The sequence below is a fragment of the Dromaius novaehollandiae genome, unplaced genomic scaffold (assembly GCF_036370855.1).
Source record: "Dromaius novaehollandiae isolate bDroNov1 unplaced genomic scaffold, bDroNov1.hap1 HAP1_SCAFFOLD_30, whole genome shotgun sequence".
Classification (NCBI taxonomy): domain Eukaryota; kingdom Metazoa; phylum Chordata; class Aves; order Casuariiformes; family Dromaiidae; genus Dromaius; species Dromaius novaehollandiae.
The window spans coordinates 2,822,850-2,829,446 of NW_026991333.1; positions in this window are offsets into that span (position 1 = coordinate 2,822,850).

The following is a 6,597-nucleotide window of genomic DNA, read 5'->3' on the forward strand; positions in this document are numbered from 1 at the left end:
AGGTAGGAGTCTGAGCAGGAGAGCTTGAGGATCTGAGGAACTTCACAGAAGAATTGACCCAGGGCATTGCCGTGGCAGAATGTTACTCCAAATGTGTTCCCAGTGTGCAGCACCGCACTGAGAAACCCACTGGCCCAGGCAGCTGATGCTATTTTGACACAAGCTCTGCTGCCCATGATGGTCCCATAGTGCAGGGGTTTACATATGGCAACATAGCGATCGTAGGCCATGACTGTGAGAAGAGAATACTCAGCCAAAATGAAAAAGGCAAAAAAAAAGAGTTGGGTAGCACATCCTGAGTAGGAAATGGCCCTGGTGTCCCACAGGGAATTGGTTATGGATTTGGGGACAGTGGTGGAGATGGTGCCAAGGTCAAGGAGGGAGAGGTTGAGGAGGAAGAAGTACATGGGGGTGTGGAGGCGGTGGTCGCAGGCTACGGCTGTGATGATGAGGATGTTGCCCAGGAGGGCAGCCAGGTAGATGCCCAGGAAGAGGGAGAAGTGCAAGAGCTGCAGCCCCCGTTTGTCCACAAATGCCAGGAGGAGGAACTCATCCAGGAAACTGCTGTTGAGCATTTGCTTCTTCTGAGCTTTGGGGACTGTCCAAGGAGGAAGAGGCATTGGTAAGTTAATTAGTTTTCTCCGAGCCAAACCCAAACTATTCTTAGTACAAACCTCCACCTTTCCTCTCTTCTCTCCCTTCATTCAGATCCCTTTTCTGATTGCTGGTTTATGCTGTCTGAGTGTGCCATGCACAGCAGGGCCCTCGGGGTGTGGTGCTCTAGAGGAGTCAGTCCTTCTGTGCTGGGGTTGTAAATGGAGGTGTCAAACTGCCCCATGTACTTGCTGGGAATTCCTGGAGACAGCTGTCAAGAGCTGAGTGAAGGGGATTCAGTCCACTGACCCAGTGGGAATATCCTCTTTTAATCCTTGTGAGAGATGAATACAGCACTCATGGCAGCTGCCTCTGAAAGAGAAGACCCTTGCAAGGGATTCATCTCCCCCAGCCTTGCCCTCCTGAACACAGATGTCTGTGTCGGAATCAGCCCCACCAGCTCCCACTCCAGCAAGCCACAGAAACACTGAAGGGAAGGCAGGGGATGACCCCACCCTTCCTAGACATCTCTGTTCCAGTGAGATGGACCCTCTCCTCACATCAGTTTACCCTCTGCACTCTTTCCCAAAGCACTGCAATGGGAGTGGGACGTGACTAGCTCTGATGTACACAGCCTGCAGCAGATTACAGCCACCCATTTTGTGGAAAGTTCGTTCAACAGTTTATTCAGAAAATGGGCTGCAGCGGAGTGATCTGATTCTACGTTTCTTGAGTTTTGAGATGCCTCCGTCACACCGTGGGAGCATTCTTTGATGCAGTAGAAATCTTTGGCATTTCAATTTCTCTCAGCATTAGAACTTAAGTGTCCCAGGAGGAAAAGGGCTCACGGTGTCTATATACTACAGACAGAGTCAGGGGATCTGGACTGTGCAGGAGTCTTGCTCCCCGCTGCCCTGTGCTAGCCCCTCTCCCAGCTAAAGGACAATCCCACTCCCAAGTTACTCTAAGAAAGGACCTGGGCTGAGGTGAGAGTGGAGGAATGTAGCTCCAGAGGGAAGATTTCCCCATTCTTCTCTCTCAGAGCAGACATGGGGAGTGTGCTCTGGAGAGCTCGTCAGAGCAGGTGAGGAGGTTTCTGACTTGCATGACCAGCACAAAGACTCTCCGCTATCACAGCTATGCTATGGCAGAGCTGAGGTCTTGTGGAGGGCAGGTTGCAGCCTGGCAGGACACCCCAGAGAGACAGTCAAGAGATCTAAAGAAGGGTGAGGGGGGCAGCCTTAAGGGAGAGTCAGATCATTCCCCAATCAGATGAAATGCATTGCCTAGAAGGTTAGAAGGGGCCTTGGGCACATCACTGCCATGAAGACAGCTCCACGCAGGACCCACAGGGTCAGTGCCTTAACTGCAGCTGAACCCCTCTCCTTCACCCCGGAGAGCAGGACAGCAAGAAGCAGAGCAGCACAGAGAGGAGAGGAAACAAGCAGCAGTACCATGACCCTGCCACCAAAGGGAAGGTCAGGAGGGAGAGCCAGACGGGCAGTTAGGAAAGCCTTCCCCTCACCCAGCTCTGCCCACGACCTCCCAGGCAGCAGCATCGCAGCACAGTCACTCTCAGCCCCTTTGCCGTGCAGTGGGAAATGGGCACGTCACAGCAGAGATGCCCCTCTGCTCTGCTGCAGCTCAGGCTGCTGAGGAGGGGGCTCCTGCCCTGCAGCCCATGGCCTTGAGGGCAGAGGCTGTGCTGGGTGGGAGAGGAGACACGGGGGGCTTGCTGAGAGGAAGATGTCTGCATTGCAGGGACTGACTGGGAGTTTTCCTAATTCCCCCTCCCACAGCATTTATGTTTCTACTTTCACTCGCTGATCATATCTCCCCTGCCTGGAGCTTTTCCTCCTGGCAGCTCTTTCTCTGCCCCATCTCTTTTCCCTGCCAGTGCTCACAGACCCCATCCCACCCTCTGGGCCCTCAGTCCTGCCCTGCAGAAACCTCCCAGCAGCAGGGCACTGCCCAGGGGCATCTCTGGCTTTGCAGGTGCTAAGGAGCAGGTCAGACAAACGCTGGTGAGGCCAGGCAAGGTGATGGTGGTGCTTTCTGTAGGCAGAGCACTGGGTGAAAGGATGCAATGAGGTCCCTCACAGAACCACTGATCTCTCACTGCAATGGTCTGGGAGCATCAGCCTCTTGTCCAAACCTCACAGCTCCTTTCCTCTCCCTTTGCCCACCTCCACCTCCCAGCTGCTGCAAAGAGTGGGAAACTGAAAGCAGAGCCTCAGGAAAGGTCCTTATCTTTCAGGGAACCCCAGCCATGGCTGTCTGCTTGAAAAGGTCCCCTGGAAATATCCTGGGGGTGAGCGAGAGCTGAGAGCAGCCCTGACCCCCACAGCACCCTCTCAACAGGAGGATGAAGCCGCCCTTCTCGGGGTCGTTCCTTCCACCCAGAGCTTCTCCCTGCAGCGCCCTGGGCAGCTCCCTGGGCAGGCTGAGTGCTGACCCTCGCAGGCGGCAGAGTCCCTGCCCCGGGCACACAGCACCCTGGGTCGCAGGGACACTGCTCTCAATTACAGCCCGCGCACACCTGGGGGCACTCCCTGGCTTCACACCCCAGCACCGTCCCTGGCAGAAGGTAGCCGTGATGGCCTGTCCCTCTGACGGTGTGGCTGGGAAGCCCTGCTCTAAAGCACCACCTGCTCCAAACAGGAGGAGCTGGCAGAGCCGCCCTGACAGACCCTCTCAGCTGTGGAAGGTGCCAGCTTTAGAGGAACCCTCCGGCAGCCACAGCAGCAATGTTGCCCTGCAGCCAGAGACTTACTGTGTTAGGGGCTGTGAAGATTTCTCGCTGCAGGCAGCTCTCAGCCATCCTCTGATGCCCCACTATCTTCAACTTCCGAGATGTCCATCTCGTTCTGGCCCCTGCAGGCAGTGCCCGGAGTCCTGCTTCTCCAGGAAAAGGAGCTGCACTTGGACAGAGCTGGCTCTCTGCAGCGCCTGCCAGGTTGCCATGGGCTCCGGCAGCCCCAGGAGCCATGCCCAGCTCAGGAGCAGAGGCCCAGCTGATGACGTGACTTTCTCTGTCCCCTGGGCACCTTCGGGACCTTCCCTGGGCTCCAGGGCTGACAGTTCCTGGAAGGCAGCAGGGTCACCCCTGGGAAATAGCCACAGAAGTAGATGAAAATAATCACTGAGGGTCCCTCTCGAAACAGTGCAGAGACTGACTCTAGCATTGCAGTTGGTCTCACCAGAGCATGGCTATCTAAGAGAGGTGGAAACGTCCCACTCTGGAAAGCCCTGCTCCCATCTCATAAGAGCATAGGCACAAGAAGGGAGTTCCTTTGCTCATGCTTCAGGGATGATTTAGAGGAGTTAATCAATACATCTAGTGCTCACTGCAAAGCCCTTCGTTGGAATAGGATACAGTTCCCTCCCGTGCTCTCCACAAACTCACAGGAGGTGGGATTGCCCTTGCCCAAGTTTAGCGTACACAAAATGCCTGTCTGCATGGCAGCTCCTTGTTTAAGCTCCCACTGGAATCAAGGGAGATGGAGGGAGGCACTCAGCTGGACACGCACACACACACACACCCTTGGACATTTGAAGGGCCAGAGGTGGTCCAAGACATGTTCCACTTTCTCCTTGCTCTAATGGAACAATTATGAGACCCATATGCTTCCAGGACATCAGCTGGGGGCCAGGTGCAGAATCTCCTTGGCCATCTGAAATGACACTTGATGCCGACTACTGCAAGAGGTCCGCTCACTATGAATCTGAGGCATATGCAGATCCCGACATTGCAAACAGCTCATGCAGGGCCATGTCAGATGCATGGGGTGTCCAGCACAACCCCCAAGTTTCTAGCAGGTACAGCACAGGACCTACAGCAAAAATCCTTGCCCTTTTGGAGTGGTTGCTGGCGAAACACCCCAGGGCATCTCGCATTTCCTGCCTGTTCACAAACAATGCATTCCCACCACTGCCTTTAGGCAAAGTCCATCCCATCTACATCCGAGCATGCTGCAAAGATGGAGGGCACATCACACCAAGGTCTCCACGCATGCCGACCCCCAAACCCACTAGTTTTTCTCTCCCTAAACCTTTTCTCAGCCCTCACATTATGAACATGGGCTGTGCTAATGATGCAGCCACAGTGCACCTGGCTTGCAGGCTGTTCAGGCCCAGGGAAGTTCTCAGTGGCACCTTGTCATTCCTGGAGAGCTGGTCACCTCCATCACAGGCCCCAAGGTGCTGCAGAGTCAGCTCAGGGACCAAGCACCTCTCCTGCCACAGCTGCATGGCCATCTCTCTTTTCTTCTGGCTTGGCAACAGGTATCATCATGACAAGTCTGTGCTCTGCCCTGGTGCCACAGCTGAGGTTCTGCAGCCCAGATGTACACAAATGCACAAAGCCTGCGGCACAAAGAAGAGGAAGTGGAGATGCACAAGCTGTCGCAGAACTGCAAAAGATTTAAGCAGCCTGAGGAAGTCTGTGGATCACAGACCCCAGTTCTTATGGGGGGACTTGAATCTCCCAGACATTCAGTGGGAGGGCAATGCAGCAGGCTGCAAAGAGTCCCGGAGGATTCTGGAAGGTGTGGAGGACAACTTCTTAGCAAAGCGAAGCCTCATAGGTCAACAACGGTGACACTTTCCTGGACCTGGAACCTGCCAACAAGGAACCACTGATGAGGGCTGTGATAACCAGTGTCAGCCTTGCCTGCAGTGGCCATGAGACAGTGGCGTTCCAGGTCCTGAGGGGAATGAGGAGGAAGAGTAGCAGAGTCCACACTCTGGATGTCAGAGGAGCAGACTTGGGCCTACTGGTAGAGGGATCCTGTGGTAGGCAGCTCTGAAGGGCAGAGGAACTCAAGAAAGGTGGCAGGTCTTTAAGGACAGCATCCTCTAACCTCAGGAATGGCCCATACTGATGTCCAGGAGAGCAAGCAGAGATCTCAGGAGACAGAGTGGCTGAACAGGGAATTCACAGCCGAACAACAGTACAGAAAGGCAGCACACAGAGATGGGGAGCAGGGAGAGGCAGCAAAGGAGGAAGTGAGAAATGTTGTCCAGGGAAGTAGGGAAGGTGTTAGGAAAACCTAAGCGCCTTTAGGACTGAGGCTACAAGGAATGTCAAGGGCAAAAAAGATGATCTGCTATTGCTTCAGTAAGAGTAAAAGCATAAACAAGGGAAATGTGGGCCCATGGTGGAGGACTGACTGGGGCAGGCAATCTGGTAACAGCAGAGGTAGATAGGTCTGGAGAACTCAATCCCTTGGCTTCAGGCCCCAACAGCAAGGTGTCCCAGGCCATTGTGCCTAGAGTCAGGAGTCCTGAAGAGAAAAACAACCAGCAGGGCCTGGGGATTGAGGCAGGAATTATTGGCAAGTGGACGGGATTGGATGAGCTGCAGCTGAGGATGCTGAGAGAGCTGGCCTCTATCTAGCAAGGCCACTCTCTGTCATCTTGGAAAGCTGTGGAGACTCAGGGAGGACCCAATGACTGGAGAAGGGCAAATGTTACATCCCTCTTCCACAAAGGCCACAAGCACAACCTGGGCAACTACAGGCTGTTCAGACTCACTTTGATGAGGAGAGTGTCATGCAGCGAGCCCCCTCTGATCACATTTCCAAGTAAAGGAAGGAGAATGAGGTGCCTGGGAACAGTCAGCACAGATTTCCTGAGGGGAAATCATGCCTCACCAACGTGATGGCTTTCTATGTTAAAAGAACTGTATTTGTGGATGAACAGAGAGCAGTGAACATCAGTTACCTCAACTTTTAGAAAGCTTTTGACACTTTCTCCCACAGTATACTTGCACACAAACTACGCCTCTATGGTCTGAGTGGCTGGACAAGCAAATGGACAAAGAACTGCCATCATAGCTGGATGATGGGGCTCAGAGGGTAGTGGTGAACGGGTAGCGTTGTTCCTGGAGGGTTGGAGTAATGGAGCATGACAGGGCCTCTCCTGGGACCTCGCCTGTTTTACACCTTATGAATGAGCTGCAGGGGGAACTTTCGTCACGGTTGTACATGACCCCAAACTGAG